Source organism: Notamacropus eugenii, chromosome 3 (genome assembly GCF_028372415.1).
Source record: "Notamacropus eugenii isolate mMacEug1 chromosome 3, mMacEug1.pri_v2, whole genome shotgun sequence".
NCBI lineage: Eukaryota > Metazoa > Chordata > Mammalia > Diprotodontia > Macropodidae > Notamacropus > Notamacropus eugenii.
Genome location: NC_092874.1, coordinates 355,593,897 through 355,608,476, shown reverse-complemented (window position 1 = coordinate 355,608,476; position 14,580 = coordinate 355,593,897). Strand labels below are relative to the sequence as shown.

The following is a 14,580-nucleotide window of genomic DNA, read 5'->3' as shown; positions in this document are numbered from 1 at the left end:
TGAGAAAATTCTATCGTTGTAGTGCAGACGAGCAGAGAACTGAGAACTCTGCACCTTATAGTCTTACAGGTTTGTCTAGGATGCTGAGAGGTTATGCAATTTATTTAGGGTCACATAACCAGTTTGTGTCATAGATAGGGCTAAATCTCAGGACTTCTTTAATACAAAACAAGCTCTTAATTCACTACATTATTCTGCCTCTCACAAAAGCAGCATATACAGTTATTTTTTCCACATCATGACTTTGCCCATCATGATTTCTATACATCATGGATTGGCAGAAGAAATTAAACAGGATTTTTTTTTTTTTTTGTTATTTCACAGAAGTTACAGACAACATGGAAAGGCCCACAGGTGATACAGAAAAAGTGTGCGTATACAGTTATAATATATATAGACTGGACTCACTCTCCCTTAAGACAGTTAAGACTTCTTTCTTTTTTCACTCATTTATAGTCACATCCAACTGCTCTGCAGGATCCTTACTCCCTTGGGAGATAAAGTAATCCTGCTATTCTTGGCACCTTCTTCAACATAATCACAAAGTATAACTGCTCCTTAAGATCCCTGCTTTTTTTGGGGGGGCATCTCCAAACTCTCATTTATTTCCCCCTTCATGTGGCCAGAACATCTCCACTGGTCTTTCTGTCCCCCACAATCCCCCATCCAAATGTGAAGCTGAGCTGAGATTGTGGAGAAAAGCTGCAGACTCCAGAGCAGTGATTCATCAGGCTGTTGTAGCAGTCAGACAGAGACCCCAGAGGTCAGGGCAGCCTCAGATGTGAAGGAGGCTCATTCCCAAAGCAGACAGAGACACAGCAGGGAGGAGGGAGGGAGGCATTAGAGAGCAGGGTGAGGGTCCTGATGAGGCTGCCCTGGGCTTGGGCCAGTAGAGTCCAGGGAGAATCGCAGGGTTCAATGCAGGGGAGAGAGGTCAGGGGTCAACAGGAACAGTAGGGGAATTGCAGACTGCTTTTCCGTCTCAGGTCTATGCCAGGCAATTCTCTCAAGCTTTGACTGTGAGAGAGACATCTGACCCCTGTGCACTGTCATTGCCTGCGGCTGGAACATAATCACCTCCTTTTCCACCTGAATTCCTCCTTCTCCAGATTCCAACTCTGGCTATCACTGCAGTGAGGATGAGGAGGGCAGCAACAATGCCCCCCACAATGAGCCAGATGGATGAGGACTGTGGCTCCCACTGCAGGGTAAGGAGCTCAGGCAGCCCCTCGTGCTGAACTCGGCAGGTGTATCTCCCTTCCTGGCCCGAGGTCACCTCCACAGCTGCCCAATTCTGGAAGGTGGCATCTCCTGCAGGCCTGGTCTCAATGAACTCCGTGTCCTGGGGCTGTTCCTCCCCATCCCTCAGCCAAGTCAGGGAGATCTCCTTAGGGTAAAAGTCCTGCGCCTGGCATGGAAGGGTCATCTCCCCATGGGGGGCATTGTGGCGGGTCACTCTGGCTGAGGGTGCGTCTGTCCTCATCAGCGTGTCCTTCCCCATCTCCAGCTACTTCTTCACCTACATCACGCACGTCTCCTCCAGGTAGGCTTTCCATCTCTCCGTGAAGCTCCTGTCGGCCTCCCACTTGCAGTTGGTGTTCACGGCGGGGGTCACGGCCGCCGTCCAGGTCAGGGTCTCCAGGTCCAGGGCGATGTAGTCCCTCCCGTCGTAGGCCTACTGCATAAACCCGAGCTGGAAGCTGAGCTCGGGGAACACCTCACAGCCGTACATGCCCTGGTAGGTGTGGACGCCCCCCGCGCTCTGGTTGAAGTAGCCGCGCAGGATCTCCAGGCCCTCTCGGTAAATCTGTGTGTCCGCCCTCATGGTCCGCGTGTTCTGCTCTCAGTACTCGGGGTCCTCCTGCCCCACGCCCTCTATCCACGCCGCCCGCGGCTCCATCCTCGGACCCGGGGAGTCAGAGTGGAAGCGCACGTCCAGGTAGCCCACGGAGAAGAACCGCGGCTCCCCGAGCCTGGGCCGGGTCACGGAGGTGAAGAAATACCTCATGGAGTGAGGGCCTGCCCAGGTGCCCGGCAGCACCAGCATCCCCAACAGAAGGAGAGCGCCCAGGGTGCGCTCCATGGCAGGCAGGAATAGGAGCCCAACCTGCCCTGCTTTTTTTTTTTTTTTTAATACAGTTAAGTCTTCTTTCATTTCATTTAGTCATATATTGACACGTTTGAATCTTTATAACATAGTCTCCCACTAGAATGCTAGCAGATTGGAAGAAATTAAACCAAGAGAGTAAATGAGACTAACTGGTAACTTCTGAGTATACCTACAGTTTCAAGTATGCAGCCAGAACCATCAAAGAAGTATATATTCACCACATGGTTTGCAGAAGGGAACCAGTTGTAGAATGTCTATACATGATCCAAAGCCCACATGAAAACTGCATCAAGTGTAAATGTTTATAAAGACTAGTCACTGACTAGTCCTACATTATATTCACCATATGCTCTTGACTTCATGCTGACTCAGGGAGAGTTTGAGTTAAACTTCTGTTAGACTTGAAATGCTCTGCCCCTTCACCTCTACCAGCTATTTTCCTGGCTTTCTTCAAAATTCAGCTCAAAAAGTGCTGTTTTCAGGAGGCCTTCCCTAGTTCCACAAATGGCATTACTTCTCCTCTCAGACAACTTTCCATTGACTGTATATTTCATGTGTATATTGTTATTCAGTCATTTATGTCTAATTTTTAATGTCTGACTGATTGTGACATTTGGGATTTTCTTCACAAAAGATACTGAAATAGTTTACCATTTTCTTTTTGAACTGATTTTACAGACATGGAAAGTAAAGGAAATGGGCTTAAATGACTTTTCCAAGGTTACAGAGTTAGTAAATGTTGAGATCAGATTTGAACTCAGGAAGATGAGTCTCCCTGATTCCAGGCCTGGCACACTCTCTACCCTGGAACTTTGAACCAGTAGTGGATATGGGCAATAGAACTGTCAACCCATTCTATAGCTCCCTGTAGTCTCCTTCTGATGAGTTGCCGGATCTCCTTAATGTCCCTGAGAGCTTTCAAATCTGCTGCGGCTATTGTTGCCACTTCCAAGGCTCACCATTAGTGTTAGTGTCACTCCCTACTCCAGTGTCGAAGACATTCTTTCTGACCTTGTAGATTGTCTTGGATTAGAAAAATGCTTTCTTCTGATATTTTTTCTCACTTTGCTTCTCCAAGACTTAATTTGAGGTGTTATGTTAAAGTTTTTTGGAGAGGAATTCTAAGAGAGGTCAGCTATTTGCTACACTCTGCATCTTGCCTCTACTTCCCAAAATGCTTCTTAATTAACTTTCAGAAATGCATATTTACTGTAGCTGTTTAGTTGCTACCAAAGAAAAACCCTCCAAAATCTTTGACATAGATAGACAGACAGATGGATAGATACATAGATATGTAGATAGACAGTTGGATGGATATACAGACATACACACACAGACAGAGATATACACATTGTGTCTGTATGTATGTGACTGTGTGTATATGAGAGACCAAGGGAATATGTTCAAGCTTATAGAGTACATATAACAAAAGGAAATCTTTTTTACTGACATCCTTAACATGATCACCCTAGGTATGATGTAACTTTTGTACTGGGTTCCTTTTAAAGAATTCAATCTTCCTTTTCTCATTAGATTAAATCTGTTCTTGTCTCCTAATTCAGATATTGTCACTAGGTTCTGCTATGATGAGAGACTTATAGGATACTAATAAAAAGAAGAAAGTCTGCTGAACTTCCAAAGTTCATAGGGTGCTTTTCTAGCCAAGTTTGGATGAAAGCAAGCAAGGTTGAAGTGAAAGTTGGAAGTACATTCCTTTCACCCAAAAGAGACTCTGTCTCAAGCCTCACCAAGCTTTCTCATTAAGGTGCCAAACTCTAAAATCATGGATTAAAAATTAGATCATTTGTATTACACAGTCTCTACAGATATTATTAAATGCATTACCCACAAAACATGACTCTCAAGTGACCCAAATAGATTTCTTGTCAGGCCTATATGAAATTCCAGAGATGCCCAGACCTTATATACATCTAATGAACAACTGAAGTGAGTACTCATATTATGAAAGGATGGTGTATAATATCGCTTCCTTTAAGTGAGATGAAGTATTTTGATGGATTCCTTCCAAGGAATAAAAACAATGTTTCTACAATGTGCTAAAATTGGCATGCTAATTAAAATATAATATTCTTGAGATGGAAGTATTTTTAGTTTAATATTATTGTTCCAATTCAGATAAGGAACTGAATGAGATAGGGAGAGACAGATGGAAAATGATAAAGAATTAAAAGCCAGGATTGAAAGTGAGATATCTATGCATTTTTATTCTTTTTATCTTTTTCTATCTCAACCAATCCTACCTCCAAAGCCTCAATGAATTTCATCCTTTTTATTTCTTCTGAGGCAATATTAATATTAAAAGATCTGAGGTGGCTGGAGATGGTTGAAAGACAGTTGCCTCGCACTGTAATCTCTTTAAGTAAAGTAAATGACCACTTCTAAAAGATATTGTACTGATGATTTCAGTTCATACAAGGGTTGAATTAAATTAAGACTTCTGAGACCCCTCTTAACTCTTAGTTTCTAAGCTTTTGTATCTTTTTTTCTAATTATATGTGGGTAATCTGAAATTAGTCCCTGCTTACCTTGTTTCCTCTTCAAGATTCAGTTCTTCCTATTTCCATTTAGGCTTAGAAGAATAATGATAGACTGACTGCTAGAAGGATATGAAGAATCATTTAGTATAATCCTTTAGCATTATTGATGAAGCAAAAAATGCCTCGTTTAAATGACTTGCCCAAAGTCATGGCTAGAAAATAAGCTGAGGTTTGAAAATAGACACTTTGATTACAACATTTTTTTTTCCTACTTCACCAGAAAAATCTTGGACCAAGAGCTTCCCGATTTCAAAATGTCAATTGTGAACAAGTTCTTTCTTTTCTTGAGATATCATTTCCCTGTTAAAATAAAACAGCTGACAGTTTCAGGAAAATAAGGAAGGTATAAAGGCATTTGCCAAGTAATTACTCACAGGACACTGTTGTCCTCTGGGAGAAGGATGAATCCATAGATGTGGCACCAGAGTCCCATTCAACATTTTTAGGAAGACCTACATGTATTCCACCTAACTATTTCACTGAAAGCATTCTTGGCTGAATGCGATGTTTTGAGAGGCTTATGTGGTAGATGAGATATTTCAAAGCCAGATCTGTTCCCTATAATTCTTATACTTTTAAAATAACTTTGTTTGCAGTAGTATTTTCTTTGCCATTATCAAATTCAGTTAAGATTTTTAGTGCATCAGAAACTCTGTCCTAACTTGAATGCTAATTCATATCTTGAAATTATAATAGGTTCAACCCAGTGATTTTAGGCAAAATGAACACATATAGACACAAGTTAGCAAAGTCCATTTAATCAATTTACTAAAATAATATTATTTTAGTAGAAGGAAAAGTGAATACAGATGTACAAAAAAAAAATCAGAGTGCAGTTCACTTTGGTCTAGTAGGTCATATTCTAGGTGAAATCATGAAAGAGGACTTGGATCTAGATATTCTGCTTTAAGAATTCTCTGCTGTCTTTGCTATCCCCAAAGCTTTGTGTACTCAGTAACTTCATGTTGTCAAAGTCTCTCTCATAAATAAGCTTTTTCCTTCATCAGCTAATGGTATCACATCTCTAGTCATCCATAATGAAGACCTTAGTAATCATTTATTAACTTCTTATTGTTCCTTGCACTAAGATGTTTATAGAATTCTTGAATTCTTTATCTTATTGTCATTAGTTACTCAACCACCAATCATTCCTTATCAGTTTTTTCTATCTAAAAATATTTTGTGTCTATCTTTTCAATATCATTGACTCCATCTTGGTTGAGATCCCTATTACTTCATGGCTAAAAAGTTGTAGTAGCACTTTAAATGTTTTCATTACCACCATTTTCTCCTCTTTCTGTTATATTCACCATACTATAGCCATATTAATTTAACTATGATACTACTTCAGTAATGTAGTTTTACTTTCAGAAGATCTACATTGATTACCAAATATAATTCAATCTTTTTTTCTGGTAACTGAGACCATCATTTGAGGTTGAGAGCCACAAAGTGCTTTAGATATCATTTGGTCTAACTCTTTCTGAAACCAAGAGAGGTTACGTAGCATAACCAAGGTAGCACAGTTAGTACACAGACACAAGATCATACACATAGTATATATGAACAGAACTTGGATACAAATACAGATCTTCTGTTGTCAAATCTAGCATATTTTTCCATTTTACCCTATAGACAGGCATATTACAGTATTTTCTTTCTGTATGTGTTGAATGTATTTGTCATGGGCCTCCCAGTTCAATTCTACTATCACTACTGATCTTGACCTGAATGTAGGTGCCTCTCTTTCCATGGTTGAATTATTTCCCTTCTCAATGTGCACCCAAAAAGCCCTGAGGCTTTTTGAGAATTTGAGAATTTTGAGAATTTGAGAGTTCTGAAATTTTCCTTAAAAAAGTTAGCTGCAACTAAAAATGGCTCACATTTCCAGAGGCCATTGGGGTGAATGGCAATTTTTATTAAGACTGTGGCCAATGAAGAGGTTTCTGGGAAGACTGTTGAGTAGTTCAGAAAAGTGCAGTAGGATCAAACTAGGAGGCCCATGACAAACACCACACCCCTTCCCGGCCCCCAAAAGAGATGAAATGGCATCACTGGATGAACACATAGTGGCACAATTAAATAACCGTAGGGGCAGAATCAGGGTTCTCATGGAACGATCAGAGATGATCTGAAGAAAAATACCAGGTCAAGGTTGCTTTGAAGAGTTAACACCTCCTGGCTAGGTCCTAAGTATGGGGTTAGCTGTGTTGGGAAATTGCCTTTGCCCCAACAGGAACTTTTCCCCCTGGGAGAGTGAGGGGAGTTGGGCATCTGTGCCACAGAAAATCATGGGAACCTTTGCTGACAAGAAATGACATACTTAACTGTTCTGTGGAGTTGTGGCCAGAGCAAAATGGGAGCAGCTCACCTCCAGGAAGTGCAGAAGCAGTGGGGCAAGAACGATGCTGGCTGTGGGCATTTTTGGGAGTCTGGGGGTCTTGACTCTGATTTCAGGACAGAGAAGAGAACAGAAAAAGGATCTGAGGCCAGAGGCAGCAACTCCCATACCGTAGTACTAGAAGTGATTACAAAAACTAAGCTACTACAAATAATAAAAAAAAGCATTCACATACCAAAGAGAAAGAAAGTAACCCTAGAGAGTTACTATGGGAATATAGAACACCAGGATTCATCTTCAGAGGAGGATACTGAAGTAAAGAAACCTTCTTCTGCTCAAACAGTAACATAAAATTGCCACGTGACCCAAAAGAATTCATAAAAAGAACTTTAAAAAGAAATTTTAAAATCAAGTTAAGAGACAGAGGAAAAACTAAAATAGATAAGAGCAATAAAAAAACTCACAAGATTATGAAAAGAAACTTAAACAATTAGAAAAGGAGATCCAAAATAGTAAGGAAGAAAATGACTCCTTGAAAATAAGAACTGGGTAAGGAGAATTCAAGGAAGTTATTAGAGAGCAAGAAATAAAACAAAGTATAAAGACTGAAAATAGAAGAGAATATGAAACATCTCATAAGAAAAATAACTGATCTGGAAAAGAGAGAAGGAAGAGAAATCATAAGAATAATCAGGCCACCTGAAAACTATGATCAAAAAATAATCTTGATACAATAATATAAGAAATAATTAAGTAACAAAACATTAGAACAAGAGGGGAAAGAAGAAATTTAAAAAATCCCCAGATCATCACCTGAAAGAGAACTTATAAGAAAAACACACAACAATATTATAGTCAAATTCTGAAACCCTCAGTTCAAGAATGAGATATTATGAGCAACAAGAAAATAATTAAATATGGTGGTGTCACAATTAGAATCAACACAAGACCTAGTAGTGGTGACAATAAAAGACTGTGAGTCTTGAAACATTATATATTGAGAAGGAAGAGAACTGGGGGTCTAGCAGAAAAGATTCTATCCAGTCAAGCTAAGCATAAGCTTGAATGGAAAAAACAGACATTTAATAAGCTGTCAGATTTTCAGGATTTTGTTAAAAATGAATTTAAAAGACTTGACATGAAAGACTATATATCAAGAACTAGTTAAAAGAAACTTAATAAGAGCAACCTGTTTACTTTTTATGGATGTGAAATGTAAAATGTATGTCTATTGTTAATTAGGTAGGTTGTAAGAAAGATTAAGTTAGACCTGAATGTGATATAATTTTCAAAAAGTTATAATTTTGGGAAAATCAAAAAGAGTAATTATACAAATGAGGTACAAAAGGAAGAATTGAAGCACAGGAATTACCCTAGGGAGGAAGGTTATTAGCTCTGGAAACCTCGTTTCATTGTGAATGGGTTCCTAGAATGAACAATCCGTATATATCCAGAAGAGCATAAAAGTCTTCTAAATTCAGAAAGAAATAAAACACAAAGGGGATAAGGAGGAGGGAGAAGATAAGGGAGGAGTCCTGGGGAGGGGAATTTGAAGGAATAGATCAAAGGAGATATAGAAGAGAGTTTAGATTTATGGGAATGGCAGGATAAGGGAGGGATCCTAGGAAGGGGTTAGGTTAAATAATAGGAAGGCAAGGTAGCAAGTGGAAGCAAAGGAGAGGAGTTAGGAGGGATGGGAAATATGAGACATGCACAAAAATAAATAAAAAATATTGGAAGTAGAATCAATTAGGAAGAGTATGTATTTGTATGTACATAGGTATGTATACGAGTATACATGTATATGCACATACATGTATGTATGTGTATATGTACACACATATGTATGTACATGTGTGTGCATATATACATACATATATATATATACATATCCATACTTAATTGTACCTTTGGTAGGGGTGTTGGGGGGGAGGGAAGAAAGTATCAAGTGCACTGCAGAGAAGAAGCAAAAAATGATGGACAACTCTCAACAAAAATGTGTAGTATTTATTATATAGGCTTTCTCGAAATGGAAATATTTTGCTATGTATTTTGAATCCTCTCTTACATTTTGCTGTGCACATGATATGCTTTCCCCTCTTATTTTGTATTAAAGTTTCAATATTTAAGTTTATAATATATGTTTTAAAGAAATAAAAAAGGAAAAAATTTGAGAAATGTTAAAGACTATATCCTATGAGATCTAGTTAGTATGTTTCTATTAATCAGCTAGTATGACTTTATTAACTCTTAAAACTTTTACCAAAAGAAGGCAAAGAAAGAATAATAATTACATTATCTCTCACATCAATCCAGGTTACTCTCCCACCAATGCACACAGTGTCTGTGACAAATAATGGAAACAAACTTATGTTTCAAGGGTAACAAGACACATGTGGGAAACATTTGTTCAGTGCAACTAATAACTCAAGAACTAGGGTCCTTGATGCACTTTTTATTTATTTTGAATTATCCCTTCTAAGTTCATGGTGGGACATAGCATCTGTCTGCATAAGTGCCACTTCTGTTTGCTGGACAGTGCTTTGGATGTGTCAGAATAGCTTCACACAGGGAATGTTACCTGAGTGTGATGGCTTTATCTACTGTATTTCACCATTTCTATTTCTCTACTATGGAGCAGCTAGGTAGTGCAGTGGGTAGGGCTGTGGGGCTAAAGTCAAGAAGATTCATCTTCCTGAATTTAAATCTGACCTCAGACGCTTACTAGCTGTGTGATCTTCAACAAGTCACTCAATCCTGTTTTCCTCATTTTCCTCATCTGTAAAATGATCTGGAGCAGGAAACGCTTCAATACCTTTGCCAAGACTACCCCAGAATTGGACATTTCTGAACAACTGCAGTAACACTCAGCAACTATGTTGGGTTTCTATTTTGCTCAACTTGTCCTTTTAATACTCCCATAGATGTTTGTATTCCAGCTTCAGTCTGAAATAATATTATCAGATGTGTGAATTTCACACTCTTTTAGGAAGGGCCAAAACCCATTAGCCTAGAATTGTCAGAAGCCTCTAGTCTTCAACCCTAAGGTGAGCTTTGAGGTTTTTCTTCCTCAGAAATATCCTGAGACAGGTGGCAGTAAAGAGTTTTACCTTTCTTCTTCTTCACCAGACCGTAAGTGGCAGTGTGCTGAAGCACAGACTATTTTTTCTCAGCAGGTTTTCAACAGTTGAAATTCAGTTTGCTTTACTTACATGCATCTTTGACCAGCTATTCTTACTAGGTCACAAGTGGTCCCTCATCTTAAGAACACCATTTTAGGTTATGATGAATAGTCAAATTCTCATTTCTAAAGGCTGAAACATAATCAGACAAGACCCAATTGTCCAATAACTATGAAAAAATGTAGAGGAGGGAGTGGAACCAAGATGGTGGAGTAGAAAGACACACATACAGAGGTTGCCCCCACACAGCCTATAAAATACCTGTAGAGAGGGACTCTCAACCAGTTTTGGAGCAGCAGAAGTGGAGAACAACAAAATAGAGGAGATTTCCAGACCAGGGTGATCTGAAAGGCCGATGGGAAGCATCAGTGGCACGGGATCCGGAGCAGAGCCCAGCCCAGCCTTGGCTGCATGGTGCGGTGCCACTCTGAGAGGAGGACATATCAGGGCAGAATCTCCAGTCACAGTAGCAGCGAATCCCCAGTCCCAGCAGCAGTGGTCTGCAGACCCTCAACCCACAGGTGCCAAAGGTCAGTGACAGGGTTTTTTCAGCTGACCAGGAAGGGAGAAGGTCCTTCCCATAGCTCCAGCACCAGGCAGCCACCTCAGAGGTCACACAGCAGGTTGTACAGCAATCCCCATCCATTGCTGGAGCATAAAAACCTCTGGGGGCACTGAGGAGCTGAATATTACCTCAGCCCTGTGTGGAGGCCCTGAGGGAGCTGATCTTTGTCTTGCACTGAATGGCGGCCCTGACCCCACAGCTTAACTGAAAATCAGCCCCCAGTGCTGACTTGAGGAACTAGAGGCTGTGGAGAGGTAACTGCTAAGATTCTGGGCACAAAAATCTCTTTCTGCTCCCAGACCAGTGTACACACTTGACTGTGCCACCTTGGAAGAACTTATTAACAGAGTATACCCTAGCCTTGACAAAGGACCCAAAAGTCAAGTAACTGGTTGGAAAAAATGAAAAAAAAGGGAAAAAAATAAGACTACAGAAGGTTACTTTCTTGGTGAACAGATATCTTCTCTCATCCTTTCAGATGAGGAAGAACAATGCTTACCATCAGGGAAAGACAAAGAAGTCAAGGCTTCTGTATCCCACACATCCAGAACAAATATTCCATGGGCTCAGGCCATGGAAGAGCTCAAACAGGATTTTGAAAATCAGGTAAGAGAGGTGGAGGAAAAACTGGGAAGAGAAATGAGAGAGATGCAAGAAAAGCATGAAAAGTGGGTCAACACCTAACTAAAGAGACCCCAAAAAATCCTGAAGAAAATAACACCTTGAAAAATAGGCTAACTCAATTGGCAAAAGAAGTTCAAAAAGCCAATGAGGAGAAGAATGTTTTAAAAAGCAGAATTAGAGAAATGGAAAAGGAGGTTCAAAAGCTCACTAAAGAAAATAGTTCTTTAAAAATTAGAATGGAACAGATGGAGGCTAATGACTTTATGAGAAACCAAGAAATCACAGAACAAAACAAAAAGAATGAAAAAATGGAAGAAAAAAATGTAGAGGATTAGAGTTCCCCAGTTATTATTGAATATGCTCTAGTCTGTCAGGCACATGAATAACTTAAAAGACAGAAAATCAAATCATTTTTTCCTAACAATTACCCTAAAGATCTTCTGTCACCTGCAAATGGGAAATTGAAACACAGAAACCTGAGGCACGGTTTATCCTGGTAGATATCCTGGTTCTCTGTATTTACTCACTGGGAAACTCAGAACACCCAAATTCTTTTATGATTGTTAGACAAATGTGCTTTCCTTGATTATAGTCCAAGTAACAGAGATGAGAATCTTGTTATTTGTCATGAGCTAGAGTAATGTTTCTCAAGATAAAGAACCACTATGTGTCACTTTTTTCAAATTTTTGTCTTTGCAACTATCACTCATTAAAAAATCAAAATCTGAAAGGGGGACTGCTTACAGATAAATACCTTATTTCTCCTAGATAATATCTTCTATTAAAAAAATATCCCTGGAGTTTATAATGGGAAAAGGAGGATCTTTATATACCCTACAATGAAGACCCTCTATAAATATCTGTTGAATGAGAGAATGAATGAATGTGTTAAGCAACAAATTTCCTTGTTTCCAAAGTGATATCCAATTAGAAGCAGCAAACCAAACCGATATAGAATGAGGAAATTCCTGGCATCAATCCAAATAATAATCAGAAAAGTGACAGCTAGCAAATTGACACTTAGTTTGGAAAAGAAAAATTAACAGATGCAGAATTGTATATGATTGGGGACAGAACAATATTTGTTTGTTACAATAAGCCTGATAAAGAACAAATAATTAAATCATAGACTCTTCATATATTTTCTATTTAAGATGGAAGATAAACATGGAATATACTTTTAAAAAATACTTCAAAATGGCTGTTTTCCTTAATTTTAGAAATCTATTTATCTGCAACACCACAATCCTTGAAGTTGGATGTTGAATAGATGTCAAGTTGTAAAGTCCACTTCATTACCCTATCTCTGCCACTTGCAATCTAGGTGACTTTGTGAAACTTACTTAATCTTTTTGGGCCTTAGTTTCTTATTTGAAAACACAGCTTAGGAAAACTTTGTTTATTTTGATTATTGATTTACTTTGAGATATAAGCAAATCAAGACTTTGGGAAAATTTAGCCACTTTTTTGTAGAGTATTTTAAATGCAAATAAAAATTTACCAAATCAAATAGGAGAAACAGGAAAAATATTGGAACTTCAGGACTGAAGCAAATTTTGAAAAGCTCATTTTAAAAAATGGGGACATTGAAGAATTTATGAAAGCAGGAATGATAATGATTCATTTACTAGAGGCAGGAGAACTACAAAAGACCCTCACAGATGAGCTCCAAAGGATCCTGAATTTCTGGTTTTGATTTTCCACCAAAATGAAACTGAGAAGAGATGTCTGTTTATGGGAGAGGAAACGTTTGTGAACTGACAAAGCATATGTGAGGAAACTCCATGTATTAAAAGGAATCTGGCTTAAAGTATCTTTCCCTTCCTCAATTCCTAAGAAAATTCCATGCGGGCTCCACATCATAAATGTTGGTCTTGGGCTAAATTTCCTCTAAAATTCCTTCAAATTATATACATATGATCCCTATCTTTTACAAGTGTATTTTTTGCACTTGGGTAGCTCGTTGGTACAGGGGATAGAGTGACAGGCTTGAAGACAGGAAGACTCACCTTGCTCAGTTCAAATCATGTCTCAGATATTTACTGGCTGTGTGACCCTGTGTATGTCACTTAACTATGTTTGTTTCCATTTCTCATCTGTAAAGTGAACTGAAGAAGGAAATAACAAGTACTTCATTATCTTTTCCTAGAAATCCCCAGATAAGTCTGAAACAAAAAAATCTGTTTGCTTTAGTAATGTTCTTGGCTGACACTCTGAAAAAAATATGATTTCAAAAGAAGATAATTTTGTGACATTTCTGGAAATATAATCTACAAAAAAATAAACAAATAGAAACGAAAATTACCTAAAATGTATAACTATATAGACAACTCAAAATCTATCCAGTTCAATGATATAACATTGGAAACCCTTGTAGGCTTGACAGAAAAGAATAGTAAGAAACATTGTTCTCTTTAGCCCATTCCAACTTTTAAAGGTTTCTTTTTCCAGTCACAAATTTCAGTGGTCATTTCTGTCTTCCCTAAAGTGAGTGCTTCTCCAGGTTTATTACACCTTTTCGTTTATGTTTTCCTAAGTGTTTGTTGCTTCTACCTGGGCATTTTTTCCCTGTAGATACAGAGAGATGGAAAAATGAATGTATAGTGTAAATCCAATCTGTCATTTAGCATTTAAATCCTCGGGGGAAAAGACAATATAAAATTCAAGACGTTGCATTACAATCATTATATAATAGGCAATGAGTTATAATTCTGTAATATTACATAATTATACAACCTACTAATGCATTTTGCATTTATTCTTAAATTCACTTTATACTCATCTACATTCAGCATAGTTTCTCATTTTAATAATATATAATTTTCCCTATTACATGCAAAAACAATCTTTAACATTCAGGTTTTTTTTTCATTTTGAATTCCAATTTCTATCCTCCCTTTTCTCATTCCTGCCCCACTTCCTTGAGATGACAAAAATCTAATATATGTTATACATGTATAATGATGTAAAACATATTTCTGTGTCAGTCATTTTCTGAAAAAAAAAAAAATAAAAGCCAAAAAGAAAATGAAAAATAATATGCTTCAATCTGTCTTCAGATAATATCAGTTCTTTCCCTGGAGGCACATAACCTTTTTTTATCATGATTGTACTGATCATTGTATTGCTGAGAATAACTAAGTAATTCACAATTAGTCATACAATATTGCTGTTACTGTGTACAATATTCTTCTCACTAC

At 38.3% G+C, this 14,580-nt stretch overlaps 1 pseudogene; it reads right to left on the bottom strand.

Moving 5' to 3' along the window:
* Positions 1–643: 643 nt before the first annotated feature.
* Positions 644–2,083, bottom strand: LOC140531646 (BOLA class I histocompatibility antigen, alpha chain BL3-7-like; annotated as a pseudogene).
* Between the last annotated feature and the right edge of the window lie 12,497 nt (positions 2,084–14,580).